We start from the raw sequence: 26,298 nt of genomic DNA, 5'->3' as shown, positions 1-26,298 counted from the left end.
TAGCTTAAGTGCATTACTTGAAAGTGACACAGGAAAAGCTTACTTATGTAGGTGGTAGTAGTGTCGGCAAAAAGTTCTTGTGTGTGAAGTTGCCATGTAGAACACCAGGTGTAAAACTTTTCTCCCGAGTCTTGAACTGTGTCGGAACAAAAGTGAGGCATTCGTATGACTGTTCATTTCTCTACACTTATACAGATGTCCGAGTTCTGCTGTGTTAACATTGCAAAGCCCTGTAGGCATGTGGAGTATTAACCAAAACTGTCATATTGGAAGCAGAATCAAACACATTTGTTACGTTACTTGGTATTTTCAGGAGAAAAAGGCAATGTTGCTTCTTATTAATATAATACATTCAGAGTCACAGCAGTGTTTGACCAACCATAACATTACAGCACCCAAACGTGGATGTTCCATCTCAGCTGCCCACCAGTGCTGATCCATGTTTCATTGGGGAGAAATTGTGGTTTCAACTTTGAACAAAAGAGGGATAGACTGTCGATGCTTTCCCTATTAACAGCTCCAGGACTGCATCTGCATTAGCTGCGGATCCAGTGCTTTAACAAGTTGGCACGATACGACAAGGGTGGCCTGACGGTCCACCTGGCTGGGCACCCAGCCTGTTGTGGTTGTGGAACTTCTGTGCCTTCTGTAATGTCTTCTGTGTTCCGTGGTGTCATTCTGTTGTCAACGGAAAGCGGTACTCTCCATGTTGTGATTACAGCAACACTGCATAAGGAGGTTCTCAACTTGTTACATCAACATCACTGGGTTGCCTCTCACAATACAAAATTGAGACATCAGCATGTCTTCTGGCCTGGTATTGATTGCGAGGTGGAATGCCTGCTGCAACGATTCAAATCAACAGGCAGCACTGCACACTATTTTTTACCCTCTGGCCAGGGCCCATACTACCCTAGGAAAAAATCCATATAGAGTTTGGACCTTTTTTAGACACTTTTTGGTTGTTTTCCAAATTTCCTTATGTTGTTTGTTGTCCCTCTACTACAGCAGGTGCGACAGTCAAGGTGCTGTTAAGCATTTTTTTCTATTTAAGGCATACCTTACACAATGGTTTTAAACAATGGTCTTCTATTTTTGGCTCAATACTTTCAAAATTTCTACTAGTGCAATGGCATCCACCACATTACGGTACTTCCTTTTCATCCGCATCCAATGGCAAGGTCAAACATATCGTGTGGACTTTCAAAATGCAAATGCATAAATATGTTGCAGAATTTCTGGCAGAAGAGGACATTACATCCTTTCTCAGTTCTTAAAAAATGACTCCAACCAGGGGCAGGAGCTTGGGCGAAATCTTGCACGGCCAGTATACCTTCTCCTGCTGCTGCCTGCAGTGGCACCAATGTCTTCACGGTTCGCGCCCCCAAATCTGATCTTGGCCCTGTAACGTAACATGGGGGAGGAACCCGCATGTGTCTACACTTCTGCCCCTACTCACTGGTTTGGGCCCAGGACAACTGCTTCAGACACTATGGATATGTCACCATCAGCGTGTCATCGAGGAGCTGGCATGTGATCACTCTCCCCTCACCCCCCCTCCCAAGGAAAGAATAGTAATCAAACGGCTCTGAGCACTATGGGACTTAACTGCTGAGGTCATCAGTCCCCTAGAACTTAGAACTACTTAAACCTAACTAATCTAAGGACATCACACACATCCATGACCGAGGCAGGATTCGAACCTGCGACCACAGCGGTCACGCGGCTCCAGCCTGTAGCGCCTAGAACCGCTCGGCCACCCAGCCGTCGAAAGAGAAGTAATCCACCCATTACTACACCTCCACTGACACTATCATGGCACACATCACATATATGGCTATTGCACCGATAGTCAACCAGAGGCCGACAGCAACTGGCTCCTGATAACCGACTGCTCTTTTGTACATGTCACTAGTCTGTATTGTTCTACTTATGTTACGCTCTCATGCTGTTACCTAATAAATAGTTGGTGGTTTCTCACAACCATGTCTTTTCTTGTGGTCTGAGTTGGAACAATATGCTCTTATCTTTAAGACTTAATACTGCCATCCAGTAACCCCTTTAAATGTTGACTGTCGTCTGGCTGCCAGCAGCCACAGCAGGCAGCTTTGTTGCACTGGCAGTGGCCTTGTAGCTGTCAATATGTTCAGCAGTGCACCATTGTCCTGCAGGACAGCAGTGCTATGGAGTTTGGTGTAGTTATGTACTACTAACAATCAATTGTTCATTGAGTTCAATAGCATCTCCTCTTTCAGGCTACAAGGAATAGTGCATCGCAGGACACAAAATTGCAGAACTAGGGGTTTCAAGAAGTAAAGGGTACAGCGATCAGTCACAAACAACATTTATTGCAAATTCAGATTTCAGTCACTGTGTGGCCATCTTCAGTACAGTAAATATAAGTAAAAACATTAAAACCACATGTACACATACAGTCCCAACTGGAGTAGTCCAGTTCTCACCTGGTGCCTGGGAATGAGCATTTAGAAAATAACGAAGCTGAAAGGCTGTCTGCATGCTACTTTTCTGAGCATCTGTGAACAAGTCTAAGGACAGTGAAATCACAAGTAGCTGAGAAGTTGTACCACATAAACACATCATAACTCAACACACAATCTTAACAGCATGACAGGTGGCATATCTGGCAACAGATGACAACAGAGTACAATACTGCTGCTGCTGCTGCAGACAAGTGTTTCCGAACTCACCAATCACAGCACATTGTTGATCATGGGTCTCCACAGCAGACAACCTTTACATGTTGCCATGCTGACCCAATGAAATAGTCAATTACGACTGCAGTGGGCACTAGGTCATGGAGGTTTAAAATGGACCAACAGAAACATGTCACATAGCCAGAGAAATCACATTTCTTGTTACACCATGTAGATGGCCACTTTCAGAAATATTGGTATCTAGGTAACCAGCTGCTCGAAACACACACTGCATGGACACAAGCTGGTGGGGGGCAGTATTATGCTGTGGTGCACATTTGGCTCAGCTTTAAAGGGAAGTGTGCTAGTAATCGAAGATACCATGGTGGCTGTGGACCTCTTGAACATTGTTGCAGACTACTTGCATCCCTTCAGAATTGGTGTCTGGCCTGACAGCAATCACATCTACCAGCACACGATAACTGTCCACGTTACAAGACAGAACAATGCTACAGTAATATAATTGTGTAGGCTTCCGCAGCCTGAGTCAGTTGACATAAGTTTTCTGGGTATGGTACCGTGTCATAATGTATAAAACAACTGCTGCTGGAGACAAACCAACGTTTCAGCCACAGTTGCAGCAGCCTTCTTCTGGGCCTATATGTGCACCAGTATACCCGGAAGGAGGCCGCTGCAACCGTGGCCGAAATGTTGGTTTTTCTCCAGCAGCAGTAGTTTTATACATTATGACATGGTACCATACCCAGAAAACTTATGTCGAATGTTACAGTACTTTGAGGAGCACAATAGCGAATTCATGTTGATGTCCTTAACCACCAAATTCGACTGATCTGAACTGCACGGAACACACATGCTACACTATCATGCACTCGCTCCTTGGTCACTAACGACTGGCCCATAATTGATAATAATTGCATTACCTGTGATAAAACATCTGGTGTCACATACATCCAGAAACCTATATCAAGCACTTGTGGAGTTCATGTCAGCACAATTATTTTCGCAAAGCATTCCTAAGGTGGACACCAATGTTGTACTGAGCAGGTGGTTGCAATGTCAAATTAATTTTCTGCTTTATAGAAAATGGGAGAGGGATCAAAGTTGATGTGATTTTATCATGTAACCCTTTTAATAGCAACACCAGTTTTCTAGTTGGTTAGTGATTAGCAGTATTCTCTTTCCAATTAATTTATGTAGCATTACAAAGCACATTTTTGTGCTATTAAAAATCTCTTAACTGTTATATGATGCTACGACAAAAGCCAAGAAACTGACTGACTGAACAAAATCTGTACATCATTCAAAAATTGTGACTTTAATTAAATATAGCTCTTCATATTTTATGAAATATTTGTTTTGTTAAAGGTCACAAAATAATAACTTGAAGTTTGTTTGCAATGATATATTTTATACATTTCGCATGTTATGAGCACTTCATTTAGTTACGAACAATCACTAGAAAGCACTGACAGATCTTTCCTTCAACGCCACAGCCTGTATGTATTTGAAGATTTTCAGTTATAACAAGGTTCAACTTTTTGCATATATGCTCTTTAGCAGTTGACATTGTCAGTGTGCACTAGAGTAAAGCAAATAAGAACTGATCCTGTAGATGCTACTTGAATGGACACGATGCAAGAATCATGGCAGAACAAGAGGATTTGAGAAAGTGTTGACCAACCTTCCACATGATGAGTTAATGATATGAAGATTTGCATGCAAACAAACCAAGATGTGTGCTAGCTTCAAGCTATTTAAGTATTTTATAGTGTGTAACATTTTTCCTACCTTGACTACCTGAATCTGTAGATTTCAGCAGACACTGGGCTGTTGGTGTTTTATATTTTAGTGCTGCCAGCCAAAGTTATACTGAGTGCTACAGCATTGGAACAGCTGTTGCTGAGTGCTGTGTTACATTTACACTGATGCATAATTTTATAGGAAAATTCTCATCACTGAACATATTAGGAAATATGATTTTAATTTAGATTCTGTGAAACATGATATGAGTTTTCATTTCCAGCAGCACTAACAATACAAGCTCTCCAGAGAATTTAAGCATCTGGGAGTGCTGATACATCATGGGGCAGCATATTGTGCAGTGGGGATGTAACTGCATCCACGTTGGCATGGCCAGTGATTGTTGCAGAAGAGCTCATGGTCACTTGTGGTTAATGACTCCAAACAAGCTATTCACCTGCAACATTCACCACACAAATTCATCTACCAAAACTGCTGCTCAAGGACTTAGCTTCTGGGCTCACCTGAAACCCTTATCAGTCAAGCTACAACAACTATTGCTATGGATTCATTTGAGAGTGGGGAGCAGAATGCAGAAATTATTATTATTTGCCTACTGATTTACAAACTATGCCTTGTGGCATGAATGTTTTTGTATAGTGTTTAACTTCAATAAAATTTGACCTGGATTTGACAAAATTGACACAGTAGTTAAAATTTTACAAGTGAACCAATAAAGAGAAAAATGATAAGTTAGCAGTGACAACAAATGATGTTGCGAGAAAACAGCTCCGGTAGCTTCAGGAACAGAAGCAGCAGTGACAGCACCAGCAACAGTGAAAAAACAGCAACAAAAACTAACACAGCAAGAAACACAATACCACAAACAGCAAAAAGAAGTCTGGGATTACACACCACGTGCTCTCCATTACCCAACAAAGATCTTCTACCATTACCTTCTCCACCTGCTGTGTTGCCTCCAGCTTCCCTATAACTCGAGAGTGACCAACAGGACTAGGAATCACACTGAATGACAATTACACCAACAATTCTCAGTGTTTAATGTAGATGAAACATACAGCCAGAAGGCTTCTTTTTCCTCCCTCATCAGAGTCAGACATGATGACACCAGATGCTGATGATTTACTGTCATTTGTAGAAATGTATGATATGCCAACAGCCAACTACTGTAAGATGGGTGTTCAATAAGTAATGATACACTTTTTTCCTTGGACAATTTTGGTTGTGAAATTTGCTGTTGGCATTGTGGGATATTCTCACTTCTGCCCCCATAGTTTCATTAACATTTGATAGGTGGTGGTGGTGCTATACATAACCTTCAAAAAATGGCACCTGTATCAAAAGCATGTTCCAAACAGAGAGCTGTTACCAAGTTTGTTTTGGTGGAGAACCAGAACATTGCAAATATTCATAGGCACTTGCAGAATGTCTACAGAGACCCGGCAGTAAAGAAAAGCATGGTGAGTCATTGGGTGAGGTGTCTGTCATCACTCCAACAAAACTTCATTGGACTGTTCCTCATCTATCCTACAGCCCAAGTATCTCACCTTCCGACTTCCTCTGTTTGGCCCAATGAAGAATGCACTTCCTGGGAAGCAGTACATGGATGATGCAGCAAGACATTGGTGTCAGAGCCAATCAGTGGTACCATGAGAGCATACAGGCGCTCCCAATAAGGTGCCATAAGGCCATTGCATTGAACGGCGATTGTTGAAAAATAGGGTTTTATACACAAAGAGTGGATAGTAATATGGTGTATTGGAATCCTGAACAAAACCCAAACCAACCTGCTTTCAGAAGGGGAAAAAAAAGTGCTCCATTACTTATTGAATGACCTCTAAATAAACGCGTGGTATCTGGTAGACCTCTGTGTTTTACACTGCAAGTGCTCATTTGTACATCAAGAATGGCAAAACTGATTCAACATCAGAACAAATTCTGTAAATGGAACAAGCATTTGAATCATTCAACAAGCCACCGCCACCACCACCACCACCACCACCACCACCACCACCACCACCACCACACAGTTTGACATAACAAGAATTACCCTGCTTCTGTGGCAGTCAAGAACAGGCAGTCCACATCAGCCGCATGCAGTTCCTCCATGCCCACTATGTTCTGTTTCACATAACCAACGTAACAGCCATTTCTGCAACAGTCTGCCAGTGCCATAGTAAAATAAGACACTTAGTGCCGGTACAGTCATACTCTGAGGAATGATCTGCTGAAATGAACATCCATGTGTTAGAAATCCTGTGTTACTCATGTTCTGATACACAACCACTTTGTTTTCAGTTTAATACCCATGCAGCAGTTAATAACATGGAAATTTTCAGCAGACTGTTCACTATTATCACCAGGAGCTAATAGTAAGTTGCAGGTTCATTTGCATGCCCACAGGGGTCTCCCTGGTGCAGCTAGCTCATTCATTATCCCATATAGGCCAAATTGAGATGGCACACATCACAAAACAAATGGCGTTTTGTGTCTCCATTTCAACAGGTGCAATGCAGTTACAACTGAGTGACATGAGTTTTGTCAAGAGTACAACACTGCTGCCTGTACACCTTAAACAGGCATATGGATCTCTCATTGCACCACTGGCCTCCAAGGTATCGTGATCTCATGGTATCGGATTCTTTTTTTCGTGTGGTGGTTTGTCAGAATCTCTCCGTTCATGCCGCCCCCCCCCCCCCCTTTCCAGTATCTCTGGATGAACTGTGACACTGTATACAACACCAGCAGTGAATGCTCCGACTCGAGACATGCTCAGTAAAGGAAGGGATGCGTTTCATAACTATAGTCTCAATCGGGAATTGGCAACCATTTGTGACCTGCGGGCCTGATTCACACACTTACTTAAGCTCGCACGCTGCCTCATCCCATGATGCAACAGCATCACTCCTTGTGCCTGTATCATTAACATTTATCGGACAAAGTTCACCCCATCTTCAGATGTTTACATTTATGTGTGTGTCAGTATTGTTTATTTACATACAACATTTCAAAATAACTGTTTTAAAAACTTCCGGTGCAAAATTCTGCAATGCCGTTAGTAGAGAAACTATGTTCATGTTACATAAATAAATGCAAACATCTTAAAATGGGATGCCAGGCATTCTGAAATGTTATGGAAAAGTACATGTCAATAAAGTCACCTGGTTGCCACTAATTTGTTATAAATTACTTTCAGTTTCAACAGTTGTAGTATTCTAATATGTCCACAATGGACAGGAATTATTTACTCATGTTAATACGAGAAAGAATAGAAACAAAAAATGCGGCAACAAGATAGATAGGAAATCCCAGTTGGCAACCAATTAGGAATAACTTTGTGAGTTTTGGCGATATGCAGGTCATTCGAGTGTTTAAAATACAGGGTCGCCCACTCAAACCTCCCCGATTTCAAGGACCCAGGAGAGAAAAACCACAGTAGATACGACAATGGAAAATGCACCACATTGTAGAGCTTCTCAAAGAATTTATATTCCTGCATCAAAAGTGTTAAGTATCATTGTCAGAGTGCAGCATGGTCACATGAAGTGAAAATGGCAACTCCATAGTAGCATGCGCAAGCAGTAGTGTGGTTTTCAGAAATAAAATCGCCGATTACTGTGCAAATAAATTATTGTCGTGTGTATGAATGTGATCCACCTGATGTGAAAACAATTAAGGAATGGTACAAGAAGTTTCTGGCAACAGGAAGTGTTCTGAAACATTCTGGCGGTGGCACGTTACGAAGTTTCAGAAGAGACAGTGGAGGATATCATACAAACATTTCTCAGGAGCCCACATAGGTCAATTCGTCAAGCATCTAGGCAACCTGATGTACCTTTATCAACACTGCATCGTGTAGTTCACCAGCATCTCCGTATGTGTGCTTACAAAGTGCAAATTCTGCAACATCTGACGCTGAAGGACAAACCACACCGACAGCAATTTGCTGCGGATATGCTGCAGTGTATTGATATGGATGCCAGCTTCCTGGAAAGATGTTTATTCTCAGATGAGGCAACCTTTCATATATCAGGAAGGGTTAATACGCATAATGTTCGGATTTGGGGTTCGCAAAATCCGCACGTCATCACTGAACATGTTCATGATAGCTCTAAACTAAATGTCTGGCGCAAGCTAATGCACGACAGGATTGTTGGACCATTCTTTGTGGAACAAACAGTGAATGGGTCAGTATCTGGGCATGTTAGAGCAGTTTGTGTACCCTCGGATACAAGACTTTCAACCAAACATCATTTTTTCAACAAGATGAAGCTCCGCTGCATTGGTCAACGGCTGTTTGCAAGTTCCTGTATAGGAAATTTCCCAATCGTTGGATTGGATGTGGAGGACCCACTGCCTGGCCACCACGTTCGCCTGACATTACGCTGCTAGATTTCTTCATGTGGGGATTCGTGGAGGACCGCGTGTATGCGACCAAAGTGGACGATATTCCTATGTTGTGACATTGTATCACTAATACGATTGCAACAATAACAGAGGAAATGTTACAAAGAACTTGGCAAGAAATTGTATATGGACTCTATATTCTTTGCACTACAAATGGTTCACACGTAGAGGTGGATTGACGATAAATAAATAAATTCTTTGATATGTTCTACAATGTGGTGCATTTTTCATTGTCTTATCTACTGTGGTTTTTTCCCTGGGTCTTTGAAATCAGGGAGGTTTGAGTGGGACACCCTGTATAGTGTGCGTTATCCACAAGTACTATTAGCATGCATTTTTTAAATATTTGTCCAAAAATACTTTTGATGACTGATCGTATACACACAGGTTGTTTCTAGTACACTAAGTAAATCATGACATCATTTCTTTGTTCATTCTAAAAAGTTTGGAAGTCTAAATCACTTGAACACTTCGTATATTGGCTCTATTATACAGAAATCAAACTGGAAAAGTGTGAACAGAATGCCAAGTTGTTAAACACACAAAACACACACACACACTCAATACACATTGGTAATACTGAGAATATTTTGGTCGGCTTCAGTACTGTTCATCAATATTTCTAGTATTGCAAATATGACAATATTCACTCTCAGACAGTCACTATATTGACATACTGATAATAATACTGAATGTATGAGGGCCCCTGTTCTGTGCGACTTTCTAACACTGCAGATAATAGGCTGAATCTTATGTCATTAGCACTGTATGATTGAAACCAATCATGGTTCAGTCTGGACCACGGTCCACCTGTTGCCCACCCACGGTCTAGATGTTTGTCCTGAAAGTGTTACAAGGCACACTGAATATTTTACAACATACAGTATCACCATCCAAGACTCAATAAGTCAGAGAAAAGAAAGCATTCCTGCCACAACACTAAGAAATGTGTAGAAAATCTAGAAAATCTGAACCACTGTTCACATTTGGCCTACAGAATTGCTGAATTTCTTTAGGACGTGAATGGTACAGGTTGCAGTTAAACACTCTGCAACTCTTCAAGCTGTTCATGGCTGCTCTTCTCATAGTAATTTATACAGTCCACATTTTTAAATTGCTCAAATGCAGAAACAGGAACTGTCAAAAATTATTAGTAGTATTTTATGACTTCTTCCTGTACCATTTACATATAGCGTGCAGGAAGAATGATTGCTAGCACACCAACTGCTGCAAGGCTGAGAGGAGACACAGCAGAGGTTTACACTCGTCACCCTAAGCCAACCACCAGCCATACAGTTCACTATGTTTAGTGGAGTACATAGTGCAGCACTGTGCATTAATTTGTATTTCTTGATTGAGTTTATACTGGTGCACAGGAAACTAGGTACAATATCTTGTTCAACATTTTGAACTTATTTTTTGTAACTTTACACACCACCACAAGATATTCTGTACTAAACAAAGTGGAGCATGTGGCTGCTGGCAAGCGTGAGCCGCTGCTGTGTCTGCTGGCAGCATTCCATGTTTTTAACACCTCTGAGCATGCTGCAGTCAGTCAAATCTTGTCTTCACTATCCTTATGGCAGTAATACTTAGGAGGTTGTAGTATATTCCTATTCAACACAAAGTTGGGTCTTTAAACTTTGTAAGTAGGCTCTCACAATGTAACTTCCATCTATCTTTTTAACATTTGCCAATTCAGGTTTTTCAGCTTCTCTATGACACCCTCTCACAGAAAAAAAAGTCACCATTTGTGCTATCCTTTGTATACATTCAGTTTACCCTGTCAGTCCCATCTGGTGAGGTTTGTCACCTACTTTACCTATGACTGAGCCTATGTAACTACTCCATTTCATATCTCTACAAATTGTATGAGTTATGCAATTCCACATGTGACTCTATAATATTCTAGTCACAGGACATTACGTTTATTCACTTTGTGAAGTGTACAAATTTCCATTTCTGGACATTTAAATCAAGATGGCAATCTCTACACGTTTGATGTTTTCAGGACCCGTGCTGGTTGACATGGAGTAAGTCATTCTGTTAGAGATGTCTCAATGTCTCATTAGGTTTGAGCTCAGAATATATTCTAAGACTCTACACAACTGGATGTTAGGTTCACAGCATGGAGGGAGGGGGGGGAAGGCTCTTTTGCGATTGCGTGATTACCGGCAGACACTCGGCACCAGATGCGATGCTCTGCTGTGGCTGCTGGAGGCCTCATGGCAGTCATCAAGTTGTACAAGAGATTGATCAACTCCAAGGTTTGAGTGTCAACTAACCCATAACAGGGAGAACGGATAGGAAATATAAGAGCATAAGTTTTAGAATACTCGGGACCTTCCCAATGCACTACTTCTAAAGCGTGCTTCATGGGACTGTCGAGAGTGTAAACACATTTTTGAGGTCACGGTTTCTTGGCGCTCTGAGACAGAGAACAAAAGGATCAGACTCTCGCAGAACAGGTTGATGGGCTGAGCCATAAAAGGGGGTGTAGTCCTCTCTTCTCAGGGAATAGCATGTATGCACCCTGGTAGGCCTGCAACATTAAGAGTAAAAGGAAAATCTGACCATTTTATTTGAGATAAGTCACGCATTTGGCAAGAGTAGAAGAAATCTGTACTAAACTCATTACTTTTAACATGTGCTGTTGACAGGGAAGCTTGAATCCTGGATTTGAGAGTATTTTATGTATGTCCCAGCAAATTCAGTGCAGCGTCTTATTTATTCCTTGTATATTAGTTTCAAAAGCCAAAATACAATGGGCATGATCTGCCATTTGAAGAACTGTGAAATATTTCAAGGCAGTTGGGCACCAATAGTCACTCCTTTTTTGTACGTTACTAATGTAGCTGTGACAACTATTGACAGAATGTTAACTTATTTTCTGTGGATGTAAGTTCTTTTTATTTATATATTTACATGAGGGATAAACTTTTTCGAGTGAGTCACCGTAAGTACAATATTACTCAGCAGGTGAACCATATACCTGGCAGTAGTGAATACTAATTGGTAACATGACTAGGTTCCGCCATGCTCAAATTAAAGCAGTGCACGTTGTTAGCCTATAGTGGAAGCTTGCTGTTAATAAAATTGAATTAATTTATGAACAGAAGGAGAATGCTGTGACAATGCAGATGATGGAAAACGTGACAAAATGTGGAAACTAAGCAAGTAAATGGTGCACAAATTATGGTAGAAGGGAAAAGATGCTGGGACAAGCAGAATTGGAAGTATTTAATCCACAGAAAAAGTGATCGAGTTCTCGCAATAAATATGCCCTGACAGCATGAGTGACTGTGCTATTTGGTGGCAGTTTTTGGAATATTATTAATACAAAGAAATAGTAACTTCACAAAACCTTTACGGCTTATGTCGTACAAAATTGAAAGCTACAAAGAAACTGACATCGGGGAGGTTTAGATTAGTGGTATTCTAATGGACTTCTGAGAAGACTAGTGTTTACGAATTCATTCTCAAGTTTTCTTTTGTTAATTTTGGTGTATATCTTGGTGTGAGGCAAGTTTCTCAGGTAGCTCCCTGCTGCCAGAAGCGGCACATCATGTAAGTCCATTTAAATCTGTGTTAATACACACCGTAGAGTTTGATCAGTGTTTCTACTAAAAAGTAACTGTCGGCAAATCCAGTTTTAGTAGAGAAATGTGTATTTTAAGAGCCTGTACAGCTTCTGACCTTAGCCTACAGTGAGAACTCTGCAGAGCATATTCTAGTGTTTGTTCTCATTATATTTTGTGAACATACGAACTTCAGCAGCACCATTGTTGAGTAATTCTCTCTCTTGCAGAAGTCTGTCTGTACTTTCTCAGTTACTCCTGACTCTTTTCTTTACATTTTTTGTCTTATTCAGTTTTTACACAGCACAATAGGCATAGGGGCAGTGCTAGTTGTGAGCGGACACAAGGAAACTTGGCTGCTGACCGTAAACAGGTGGAATCTGCATTGACCATGTCAACAGCATTCTGGCTGATTCTCAAAGACTTGGCAACATCAGGATGCTGGTGTTGTGACCTGTGACACCTCTGGTGCCGTCGGAATCCTCTAGTGACCAGGTTGTCACTGCGTCTTGTGATACACAACATCTGACTGTTATGTCTCCACTCGAGTGTGTGTGGCGGACAGTGGTGAGTCCGCACGTGTCTGGATGGAAGGCAAAAGAGGAACAGGCCACACGTCTGGCTCCTTAAACCACAGAAACAGGTAAGAGGTGTTAGCCAGTGTTCATAACACTTCTGAGAAAGCATGGGATGTTTCTCCTGGTAGGCCAGCAGCCGATTTTCCTGCCCAGTCTGTGTCAGTGCAAACAATGGGAATGCTAGTCACTGTGAGCTCCAACGTTAGGCAGGTAATTAAATCTCCTCACAGAAATAAAAGGCAGTGTGGGGAAAAAATGCGTCTGCACCCTGTATGTAACTAAGCGGTCTTTTTCCAAACTATGGAGGAGGCCCTGCTGTCGGCTATCGAGTGCACTGGGTGCAACCAGCTACAAATAGTAGCACGTGATGGTACGAATGACATGTCCTGTTTAGATTCGTAGGCCATTCTCAATTCCCTCTGGCGTTCCAGAGAGATACTGAAAATTCTGTGAATATGTTTCCGGATCAAGCTATTGTAATACTGGGCGACTTAAACTTGCCATCCACGGATTGGGAGACAGTCAGATTATCAAAGCTAGTACCAGAGACAGGCATTCGTGTGGCATTATTGTGACTGTTAGGTCCAAAAATTGCTTCAAGCAGATAGTTAACCCACGAATATGTTATCTTAGACCACCTAGCCAGAAACAGAACTGAACTTACCGAATCAGTTAATGCACAGGAAAACTGTGATAGCAACTACGACTACGGGTTTTACAAGAAATGTTAAGAAGGGTAGGAAGAGTGAAAGCATACAAACAGCACAGTACCTGAGTAGTCAACATAAAAATTGGAAAAATTAAAAAGCATCGTTCAACATGCCTCACACAAATATGTTCTGAGCAAGGTCTTAAGGGGCAGGAGAGACCCACAATGATTTAATAGCAAGAGTTAGAAAACTGCTACGTACACAAAGAGAGCATTACAGATCCAAGAGAAGTAAATACCTAGCAGACAATCAAAAGCTGAAGGGAAAAAAATGAGGTTAAGGAGAGCAATGAGAGAACTGATCAGTGGCCTGGAAAGTGAAATTTTGTCCACTGATCTGACTAAAACCATAAAAGGTTTTGGTCTTACGTAAAATTATTAAGCAGTTCACAATAATCAATCCCGTCACTCAGCGGCCATGCAGACATTGAAAAGGAAGAGAACAGGGAGGGCGAAATACTGAATTTGGCCTTCCAAAATGGTTTCACTGTGGAATATCATAATACGGACCCTTCTTTCAATCATCGTATGAATGTTGAAATGGCAGATCTTGACAAACAATCGCAGAATAGAAAAGCAACTACAATCACTTAGCAGTGGAAAGACATCAGGAATAGATGAGATACCTGTAAGATTCAACAAAGATTATCTGAAGGAACTCGCACCTCTTCTAGCAGCAGTTTATCATCCATCACTGGAGCAACAAAGGGACTGCAAAAAAGCTCAGGTCATAGGACAGATGCATGTAATTATAGGCCAAAACTGTTGATATTCATCTGTTGAATTATGGAATATTTTTTACGACTTTCTGGAGAACGAACATGTCCTCTATAAAAACAACAATGGATTTTGCAAATGGAGACCTTGTGAAACTCTGCTCACTCTGTTCCTCCATAGAGCTGTAGACAATGGGGCTAGGGTTGATCCATTCCTCTACTGCAGAAAAGCATTTGACACCCTCTTGCACTGCTGTTCAGTGGGGAAGAGGGGGGGTATCAGACCAGATTTGCAACCAGATTCAAGATTTCCTTGCAGATAGAACACAAAAATCACTCTTAATGGAAGAAAATTGACATATGTAAAAGTACTTTCCATGGTATCCCAAGGAAGTGCGATAATGTACATAAATGATCTAGTAGAAAGTGTCAGAAGCCCTTTAAGACTGTTCGCTGATGATATGGTTTTCTACAAGAAAGTAACAAGACCATAATAAGTTCATACAGATTTGCAGACTTACCTATATAGGATAGATGAATGGTGCAGGCTCTAGCAGTTGACCCTGAACATAAATAATGTAACATATTGCGAATACATATGAATGGAAATCCACTGCTGTACAACTACGCTATTGATGACAAATGGCTGCAAGCAGTGTCTACAGTAAAATGTCTAGGATTAACTACCCAGAGCGACCTTAAGTGGAATGACCACATAAAACAAATAGTAGGAAAAATAGATGCCAGGCATATTCACAGGAAGAATCTAATGGAAACTTCATGCATAAACTGAAGACATGGCTTACAAGGCACTTGTTCGATTGATTCTTTAGTACTGTTCATCAAATTGGGACCTCTACCCAGTAGGACTCGGGTGGAAGGGAGGGAGGGAAAGAGAAGAGTGATGCGTTTTGTCACAGGATTGTTTAGTCTGTGCAAGACTATTACAGAAATGCTCTAAAATCTCCAATGGCAGATGCTACAAGAGAGGCACTGAGCACGAGACGTTTACTGCTGACATTTTGAGAGAGTTCTTTCTGCGACAAGTCAGATAATGTAGAAGTTCTTCTACACCCATCTCTAAAAGTGACAATAAGGACAAAATTCAAGAAATTGGAGGTAATCACTCTTCCCATGTGCCATTTATGAGTGGAAACAGGAGGGGTGAGAGGGAGGGGGGAGATCACTTAGTGGTACCGGAAGTACCTTCCGTCACACACAGACAGGTAGATTGCGGAGTACTGATGTAGATTCAGAGTAGAGCGGAAGGTGTGGGATTGGACTGAATGGTTCAGTGTTTTAAGGTACGTAGTACCTTACCCGTAAACTGTTCATCTTGGTGGCCTTTCATTCATGAGATGACTACCAGATGAAATGGCCACATTCTGCGAAAGTCCATAGCATGTAAGGTCACCATCTAGTATGTTGTTGTTGTTTTGAGCCTAACGTAAAACCATTTTTTTCTTCTATCTCTGTTTATTGTTGCTCTACTTTCCCTTCTGATTACAGCTTTGATTGTGTTTCTTACAAGATAAAGAACATAGAAATAAAATACAACTTATTTCATATTTAATATGCAGCAGCCATATGGCAGATAGCTGGCACCTTACAGGGCACTGCCATTCATCTCCAGTTGTGGAAAAAGTATCTGTACATGAAATTTGTTTTTAAATCTTGCCTACAGAAACGAGTTATCATTACAAATGAGTTGACGGTTTCAAAAAAGACTAACTACATACAATTTTTACAGAAACATTATGCATGAGGAGCCCAGTAGTTTATTTAGACAAAACATGGATTCACACACGTTACTCTGTGAATAAACGCTGCCAAAGTAATAGTATTTGAAGAATACAATCCAAAGTGCCAGTCAACATTTATTGGTGGTTGTATGCAGGGCACTGATGTTACAACATGTACACTAAGTGTAAAATGTTGTTTTTGAGTGTTACAGAGGAACCACATAATAGAATTAATGGCAATATTTTTTAGTGCCACTGCTTTGTTGGAATATTTAACAGCAAGTGCACATATGAACAAACTGAATATCACTGAAATGGAAAAAAACATTATTGCTTTCATTTAGAGCTGAATAAAATATTTTCTTGTATTATATCTAACTAACCATGTAATAATAAACATTCTGGTCACCTTTGCATTGTTTTTCAATTTAATATTGATTCTTTTAATACAAAGTTTAAAACAAACATTAATCACAGAGAAAGTAAAACTGAAGAGCAAATACAACTTCATTTAATAGACAAATTGCATTTTTTCCTGAATAACATCAAAACTGGTTTTAGTTTTATGTCATTTCTTCTTACAAATAAACTTATTTCCATAGTAATTAAGAGGTTAAAGCAGGTCAATTACAAATGGCGACATTTAAAGTCACATACTGATGTACGTAACTGCATTTTGCACACAATCGCGGCTTGTCTATGCACAGCTTAACTAAAGGTCTCTATGCATATTAAGTCTTAACCTGATAGCATCACTCCTATAATGGAGTAATTCTTGCAGCAACAGTACACTGATTTGCATACGGGTTAAGAGACAGTAGCACAGTTCAACATTTATCATGGTGCTTCACGAGATTTGACATTCTGAATAGCACCCAGTCACAATTGTTAGAGCACATAGAATCTAGTACCCAGAAAGTTCTTACAAAGATGCAGATAAAATAAGTGAAGGAGTTAGATGTCTTTGGACAAGCCAGTCAAAGTAATGAAACGAAGAACACGAGCAGCTGCTCGAGCGTCATCAGCTAAAATATCCTGTAATGTAGATGGCACGGACAGGACAACACGAGATTGACTAAAACGGGGACACGACAATAAAACATGGCGCACTGTTAATGCATGACCACAAGGGCACTGCGGGGCTGGGTCACCAGAGAGCAGGTAGCAGTGGCTAAACCGGCAATGCCCAATCCGCAACCTGGTCAGAAGGATCTCTTCTCGCCGAGATGGTCAGGAGGAGGTTGTCCAAGCAGTTGGGAACGGTTTTAACGGTTTTACTGCCCGGAGCTTGTTTCCTTGAAGTGATGACCAAGTATCCCACCACAAAGACACAAGCCTCTTACAAACAACCCAACTAATGTCAGATGACGGGACACAATGGGAGGCTGGCCGAGGCAGGAGGACTGCAGCCTTGGCTGCAGCATCTGCAGCCTCATTCCCAGGCACTCCTACATGGCCGGAGACCCACAGAAAACTGACAGGAGAGGCATCAGCAGCAGAAGAATGGAGGGACTGCTGGATCAGTTGCACCAAGAGAAGGACCGGATATGGAGCTCCAAGGCTCTGAAGAGCACTGAGTTAATCAGAGCAGAGGACATACGATGAATGGCGGTGGCGGCGGGCATACTGAATGGCCTGATGGAGAGCAAAAAGCTCGGCCGTAAAGCTGGAACACTGGTCGAGGAGCCGGTACTTAAAGGTGCCGGCCCCGACGACAAAGGCACAGCCGACACCATCGTCAGTTTTGGAGCCATCAGTGTAAATAAAGGTGTGACTGGCAAGTCGCACACGAAGTTCGACAAACCGTGAGCAATACACTGCAGCCGGAGTACCCTCCTTCATGAGCGAGCTGAGGTCGAGATAAATATGAACCGGAGCCTGGAGCCACGGTGGTGTCGGGCTCTCACCCTCTCTGAAGGTGGTAGGGAGGGCAAAATCCAATTGTCGAAGCAGACGATGAAAGCGGACTCCAGGGGGCAGCAGGGCAGACACATACAACCCATACTGACGGTCGAGAGAATCGGCGAAGAAGGACTGATAAGAGGGGTGGTCGGGCATTGACAACAGCCGGCAGGCATATCGACAAAGCAGTACGTCGCGCCGGTAGGTCAATGGTAATTCGGCAGCTTCAGCATAAAGACTCTCGACGGGACTAGTGTAGAATGCTCCGGTCGCAAGACGTAACCCCCAATGGTGGATGGAGTTGAGACGGCGTAAGAGGGATGGCCGAGCAGACGAGGCTCCCATAATCCAGCTTTGATCGGACTATGGACCAATACAAGCGAAGCAGGACAGTGCGATCCGCTCCCCAAGAGGAACCACTAAGAACTCTGAGGACATTAAGGGAACGTGTACAACGGGCAGACAAATAGGAGATGTGCGGAGACCAACAAAGTTTCCTGTCCAGTGTGAGCCCTAGAAACTTAGTTGTTTCCACGAATGGGAGAACAACGGGACCGAGATGTAAGGATGGCGGAAGGAACGCTTTATATTGCCAAAAGTTGATACAAACCGTCTTCTCTTCACAGAACCGGAAGCCATTTGCCACACTCCATGAGTATAGGCTGTCTAGACAACGCTGAAGGCAGCGCTCCAGGAGGCATGTTCTCTGGGCACTGCAGTAGATTGCAAAGTCATCTACAAAAAGAGAGCCTGAGACATTAGGTGGAATGCAATCCATAATTGGATTGATCGCTATGGCAAAGAGGGCTACACTCAAGACGGAGCCCTGAGGCACTCCGTTCTCCTGGAGGAAGGCGTCGGACAATACGGAACCCACACGTACCCTAAACTTTCGATCTGTTAAAAAGGAATCAATAAAAAGGGGCAGGCGACCGCGTAGACCCCACCTGTGCATAGTGCGGAGGATACCTCCTCTCCAACAGGTATCATAAGCCTTCTCCAAATCGAAGAACACGGCTACCGTTTGGCGCTTTCGCAAAAAGTTGTTCATGATGAATGTCGACAAGGTCACAAGGTGGTCAACAGCGGAGCGGCGGCGAAGAAGGCCGCATTGAACATTGGTAAGTAGCCGTCGAGATTCAAGAATCCAAACTAACCGAGCGTTAACCATGCGCTCCATCACCTTACAGACACAGCTTGTAAGAGAAATGGGGCGGTAACTAGAAGGAAGGTGTCTATCCTTCCCGGGTTTGGGTATAGGAACAACGACGGCGTCACACCAACGCATGGGGACTTGACCTTTGGTCCAGACGCGATTGTAGGTACGAAGAAGAAAACTTTTGCCTGCCGGAGAAAGGTTGGCCAGCATCTGAACGTGAATGGCATCTGGCCCCGGAGCGGAGGACCGGGACAGTGCAAGTGCACGTTCGAGTTCCCGCATAGTAAAGGGGGCATTATAATTTTCCAGATTCAGCGAGTGGAAGGAAGGTCGCCGAGCCTCTTCTGCCTCTTTCCTGGGAAGGAAGGCAGGGTGGTAATGGGCGGAGCTTGAAACCTCCACGAAAAAGCGGCCGAAGGTGTTGGAGACATCCACAGGATCAACAAGGACCTCATTACCTGAAGTCAGGCCAGGTACCGAGGAGTGCCAGCCGGCGCATGCCACCCCAGACGACAGAAGAGGTAGTAAAACTGTTGAAGGAGCTGGTGAAAGAGGCCCAACAAGCTTTTTTGCTGTCTTTGATGACTCTACGACATTGCGCTCGGAGTCGTTTGTATCCAATACAATTCGCCAACGTAGGATGGCGGCGAAAGGTGCGTAAAGCACGTCGTCAAGCACGGATAGTGTCTCTACAAGACTCGTTCCACCAGGGGACGGAAATGCGACTTGAAGAAGAGGTAGTACGAAGAATGGAACGTTCGGCAGCATTGATGATAACAGCCGTGAGGTATTCGACCTGACAGTCACAACTGAGAAAATCGTGGTCCGGAAAGGTCGCCAGGGAGGAGTAAAGTCCCCAGTCAGCTTTCGGTATGATCCAGCTCGAAGGACGTGGGGATGGGGTGTGGTGCAGGAGACGAACGACACAGGGGAAGTGGTCGCTCGAATAGGTGTCAGAAACGACATACCACTCGAACCGGCGGGCAAGAGTGGTAGAACAGATCGAGAGGTCCAAGTGGGAGTAGGTATGAGTAGAGTCCAAGAGGAAAGTCGGGGCGCCAGTATTGAGGCAGACAAGATTGAGATGGTTGAAGACATCCGACAAGAGGGAGCCTCTCTGACAGGATGCAGGAGACCATTGATGGGCATTGAAGTCGCCAAACAATAAAAACGGCAGAGGAAGCTGAACAATCAGGTGCATCATGTCAGCCCGACTAACTGCGAATGACGATGGAGTGTAGACGGTACAAACGGAAAAAGTAAAGGCAGAAAGAGTAACACGGACAGCTATTGCTTGGAGTGGGGTGGTCAATGGGATGGGATGGTAATAGACATCGTCCCGAACGAGCAACATGACACCACCATGAGCTGGAATACCGTCCACAGGGATGAGGTCAGACTGCTCTGAGGTATAGTGGGGAAAAGCAATACGGTGAGTTGGGCGCAACTTGGTTTCCTGGAGACCAAGGATGAGCCGACAGTGCAGGCGGAGGAGCAGTTGTAATTCCTCCCGATTAGATCGAATACCTCTTATGTTCCAATGTAACAAAGCCATCGCTAGTCGGAAAAAAGGGGGAATGAAACGGGTGAAGAGCTGGTCACCTCGACGGCCGCGGAGGGCCAGGTTTCGAGGGAACAACGCTACAACCAGCGGGAGGCGGATCCTGTTCCATCGAGTCGTCGCCAGCTGCGGCCGCTTTCCCGGGTTGCGTAGGAGGGGCAGCAGCATTCGTCGACGAGAGGCCAGCTGAGCGCCTGGCAGCAGAGCGTCCCGGCGAAACTGAGGACGGCCGGGAGCAGCGACTCACGGATGGAGCGTCAGATGAAACGTGCCGGGGTGGACAGGGGGATAAAGACTTCTTCTTGGAGGCCTTCTGGGAAGTCCGATGTGGCACGGAGATGGTGGGCTGGACCCGAAGAAGGTCCTCACGCGCAGGGTCCGTTTTGGAACGCCGGACCTCGGAAGCCGGGGTCCGGAACGTTTCCCCGATGGACGCCTGAGAAGAGGATCGCTTCTCAGGTGGCGGAGGGGGAGGAGGAGGAGGAGGAGGAGGAGGAGGAGGAGGAGGAGGAGGAGGAAGGGTGGCCCCTGGGGCAGAGGGAGCAGGGGCCACGAGGGAGGAGGATTTGGAAGGGAGGGATTTGGGAGGCGGAGGCATAGACCCCGGATGGGGTGAGGAGGTGGAGCGGGGACAGGATAGGGGTGAGGATACTGTGGAAGGAGTGGACACGACTGAGGCAAACGAAGTTGTCAACATCACGGGATGGAGGCGGTCATACTTCTTCCTGGCCTCAGAATAAGAGAGGCGATCCAAAGTTTTTAATTCTTGAATCTTCTTCTCCATCTGATAAGCGGGACAGTCTAAAGATCTAGACGAGTGGATGCCAGGACAATTGACGCACCGAGGTGGTGGGGTGCATGTATGTTCCTCACGAAGAGGACGTCCACAATCGCCACAAAGGGGCTCAGCCTCACACCGTGACGACATGTGCCCAAAGTGCAAACACTGAAAGCAGCGCATAGGAGGCGGGGCGTAAGGTCGCACGTCGCACCGGTAGCACATCACCTTTACCTTCTCCGGGAGAACGTCCCCCTCGAAGGCGAGGATAAAGGCCCCGGTGTCGATGAGACGGTCTTTGGGGCCGCGCTGGACTCGCCAGACGAAATGCACGCCTCGGCGCTCCAGGTTGGCCCCGAGCTCCTCATCAGATTGCAGCAGGAGGTCCCGATGAAAAATAACCCCTTGTGTCCTTTTCAGTGCCAGATGCGGGACAATGGACACTGGGATGTCCCCTAGTCAGTCGCACACCTGGAGCGCCGCCGACTGAGTGGCGGAGGTGGTCTTTGTAAGAACGGACCCCGAACGCATTGTACTGAGAGCCTCTATTTCCCCGAAGATGTCCTCAATGTGCCAGACAAAGAACATGGGCTTGGAGGTGGCGAACGTCCCCCCATCGGTCCAAAAACAGACTAAATAGCGGGGGAAGTACTTCGCCCCAAGCCGGCGGGCCTGTCCTTCCTCCCAGGGAGTGGCCAAGGGGGAAAGGGCAGGAGAACCAGAACCCGAGACAGTACCTTTCTTTTTAAAAGACTCGGCCGCAGAGCGACCCGATACATGTTGACATTTCATGTGCGAAACGTCCGCCCCGATACCACCCACTCCGACCAGGGGCTCTCCCCACGGGCGCCACCCAGCCTCAGCAAGGGCCACCTGGCAGGATGACCGTTGCCGGGAGTCCTGATGCCCCAAGGAGACGGGCATCTACTCCTTGGTCGACGTGGGGAGGATGCAGCTCAGGTATCGGCAGTACGATCCCTGTGTTGTCAGGGGGCTACAACCTAGAGGGTACATGACGACCCCACCACAACGGGCTGGCTACCGTGCTGGATTTCGGGTGCCATGGAAAGTCCATCATGATCGTAGGTACAGATGGGGACGCACTATGGGCGGAACTTGTGCAACCCATCAGGCGTTTAGGCCCAATTTGAGGAATAGTGGGTGTGGTTACAATGCCGTTACAGTGCTGAGTGCCAAGGTCTTAGTGCACTGAGGACCAGTGAGACACCACGGAAGGCGTCCTTCTCCAAAAGGCTCGTACTTCTGTAGAATTTTGAAAAATGGAGGACAAACCCCAAGGGGGACCATCACATGGAAGGCCGAAACGGTTGAAACTCCTTTTAGTCGCCTCTTACGACAGGCAGGAATACCTCGGGCCTATTCTTACCCCGGACCCGCAGGGGGGACGCAAATAGTTGTCATTAAGGAGCTGAGTAGAACACTTCCATTATATGGGGCAAAGTCTACAATAAACATGCACTTCATCATAAATTCATATCCAATTTTTATACTGGCAGAGCTGTCCAGATTATTAGGAGGAATATTATAAAGTATCTACCTCTCCCAATTGGTGTTCCAAACACTTCAATATTTCTAGGTTACTTACTGCAACTTGGAACAAATGCTGTAAGCCCCACCAAGTAATTCAACAAGATCATTTTTACTGGCCAGAACAAAGTATGGCATTTCAAAAATTTACAATCCATGTTAAGACAATGAGTTAAAGATTAATTTTGACAAACAGAAGTTTTGGAAGAAAAACTGGAATACCTGTACTCTGAATGGTGAAAGAAGATTCCTGACATGTAACAGCACTATTATAGTCCACAACAGTGGCCTCTGGGCCGGGAACGTGCAGGACAGCTGGCTAATCAGTGCTTGGTCTATTTCTGTGTTCTGTACTGTGTGAAATCCTGTTATATTTGAGCATTCTATTTTGGTTTTTGTGCATGAAACTATGAGTGACTGATTTCTGTGGTATTCTGTGTATTCTGCGAGTTTTGTCAAAATGGCTGAAACATCTAGAAGGATCCAAATATTTCCCAACCAGGCAAGGAAACCTATTTCTCAAGTGTTCTTGTTCTTCAGTTGGGGGAACAGTTTCTGGTGGGCTGGTCCGTGATGTTGCCAATGTGCAGGAACATAACATAGTTGTTGCCTGTGCACTTTCAGTCAAGTTGACAATGCAACATTCCTTGTGAGCCACAGAGCCAGGAGCCCCATTAATGCTGTTGCCCACTACAGCAGTTTTTAACTGTGAAGGGCGAACGACTACCATATCAAAGAGACATTGCCACATAGAAACAAATATGACTGGTTGCGGCAGGCCCATGAAGCAGCCTTGCTAAGCCCAATTTATCTGTCGAGGCTCTTCTCTGGTTGTACAACTATAGTGTATGCACTCAATGCAAGACACATAACATGCATACGCATAGAATGACATGTAGCCACAATTGATGCACACTCTAATCCAAAGAACCTACTAGAAAATGTAAGTAGTCCTCAAGAAGATTAACTTCTACTCAAAATTCATCCCTTAGGCAGCAGGCCTTGCATCCCCTCAACTATGTCATAGGGCCACTCTTTATAACACATGTGGAGCATAGAATTCAGACATCGAAGCATAAGTTATGCTTAGCAGCTTCACTGGCTATGTACTCATGGGAATATGCTGGTGGAAAAGGCAATTTATTTCTTTCGCCTCAGAGATATTGGAGTAACTCATGGCAGCCCAATTTCTGCCATTCGCACTGAAGCCCCTTTGTGTCATCAGTTAGAAATTCTTCATTTCTGGATGTTTTATTAATAATTGTGCACTAATACAGGGTGTATACACAGACAAGGAAAAAAAATTCCCGAATTTTTCCCAGATTTCCCAGCTCAAAATAAACTTTCTCCCGGGTGAAAATACACTTAAAAAGTGACAGTATACTTTTCTTCGGAACTGTAAAACTTGTCGATCCGTTGAATCATTATGGTTTTATATGCCAGCATAGAATTTCCCGGCACATTACCAAATGAAACTTAGACGGGAGAAAAATCACTTTTTGGAAAGATCTACGATTTGCAGTAACATGTATGCTGCATATTTTCGTATTACCAATTCCACCAAACACCACGTGTTACTTTCCAAAGCATTGAAATCTAGACTGCGAGGTGCTTGTGTAAGAAAGTGATAGGTCATGTCTTGTGATCTCGTCAGCCAATGACGGCAGATATTCAGAACATAGGACACGTGATGTAGTCCGCCAATAGCAACATTAGTCAAGTAACACGGCCACAAACAGGGAAAGTTAATGGTTTAAATTACTACACATGGCATTGCTAGAAGAAAAGCAAAGCTTTTACATATAATATTCGCCTCAAAGATTAATAAGCTTTAAGAGAATGTAAGGTTTCACACATAAATTTGATCTTTTATGCATGTTACACTTTAAGATACATCACACAAATGTGACAGTACAATTTTTAATGACTACACAAATGTCTGATCTTCTGGGCTCGAAATTTTTCTAAATGGTCGTCCTCAAAGAGGTTTTGCAATATTTTCCTGCAACGTATTAGAAATAGGTTAGTTTTAGTAATAGCCAGAGAGCGCCAGATATTGCACGTCACCGCACCTGTGCAACTACAATGACGCAGGGAGCCCATATGTTCGTACATGTAAAACATTAAAATATCTTACATTATGCCATAAAAGAAACAAGACATCAGAGGACACTCCAAGAGCATCGGAATTTCATGAACTGTACCAAAATGCATGATTCGGCTTAAAGTGTACACTTTTATGTCCAGATTCAGATGCAAAATTTTCTTTGAGTACCAGTACTTTATTACCTAATGTTTGATTCTTTAGTATGGCATAATGCCATATGTGCCAGAAGATGAAAACATGCACTTTAAACTCAGCAGACAATTGAAACTAGCCAATAGTGTGGAATGAAACACTTTGCTTCAAATAAATTTACTGCCCTCAGCGAGAAAGGTTAATAAAAGCAAAATTTCTTTAGCAAACTGACAAAAGTAATTTCATTGTTGTGCAAGACGAATAATGCTGGATTGTCAGAAAGATGGAAATAAAATAAAATCTGAAACTAATAACTTATTTTAGCCTTCCGTAATTACGTGAATGTATTTTAATTCACTTGATAGCTCCATCTTGTTTTCATTTGATGCGAGACCAATAAATGAAGAAGAAACAGCAAAATAACTTAAACGTAAACATGAGTCATGTGGAGGCTACCCACAACAACTCAGACTGCGCTGTTTATCAGTCCCGAATCTATGGTATTTCCAAACCGTGGCAATACTAGATAGTGCCCCCCCCCCCCCCCCTCCCTCCAGCGTTTGAGTCAGGACGCCAAATACTAGAACAACTTTTCAAAAAGTGTTCATTTTGTAGCGCACATCTTTCTGAAGAGTCTCAAACAGAAAACTTATGTCTTTGAAGAAATGTAAGCCACGTTATTTGGTCTTAAGTGTCCCAAAGTGCAGTGCTACGCCTCTTCACACAGCATTCTTCTATAGCACATCACTGTATTTCGTTCTGTAAAATTCAAACGTGTTTATTTTGTAATGGATGCCATCAAACTACATCTAGGTCAGTGGAAATTAGAATGTCCCGTGGTGCCTCTCCTGTTTCCAGTTGGCCAGTTTGACATGCTGCCCCTCGTTATAAAACTCTCAATTAATTCCGGATGGGATTATTTGTAACCAAGAGAACAAGAACTCC

General features: G+C 43.7%; 1 long non-coding RNA gene across 2 annotated transcripts in view; it reads right to left on the bottom strand.

Moving 5' to 3' along the window:
- Window positions 1-2,337: 2,337 nt before the first annotated feature.
- LOC126469664 (uncharacterized) overlaps window positions 2,338-26,298 on the bottom strand; it is a 64,325-nt gene continuing 40,364 nt past the window's right edge. For both annotated transcript variants that reach the window (XR_007586040.1, XR_007586041.1), the window contains one exon: window positions 2,338-4,872. This is a non-coding gene — a long non-coding RNA (uncharacterized LOC126469664). The remainder of the gene's footprint in view (window positions 4,873-26,298) is intronic.

This window comes from Schistocerca serialis, chromosome 3 (genome assembly GCF_023864345.2).
Source record: "Schistocerca serialis cubense isolate TAMUIC-IGC-003099 chromosome 3, iqSchSeri2.2, whole genome shotgun sequence".
NCBI classification, from domain to species: domain Eukaryota; kingdom Metazoa; phylum Arthropoda; class Insecta; order Orthoptera; family Acrididae; genus Schistocerca; species Schistocerca serialis.
Note: the sequence above shows the minus strand (reverse complement) of the source record. Positions and strands in the feature narration are given on the sequence as shown.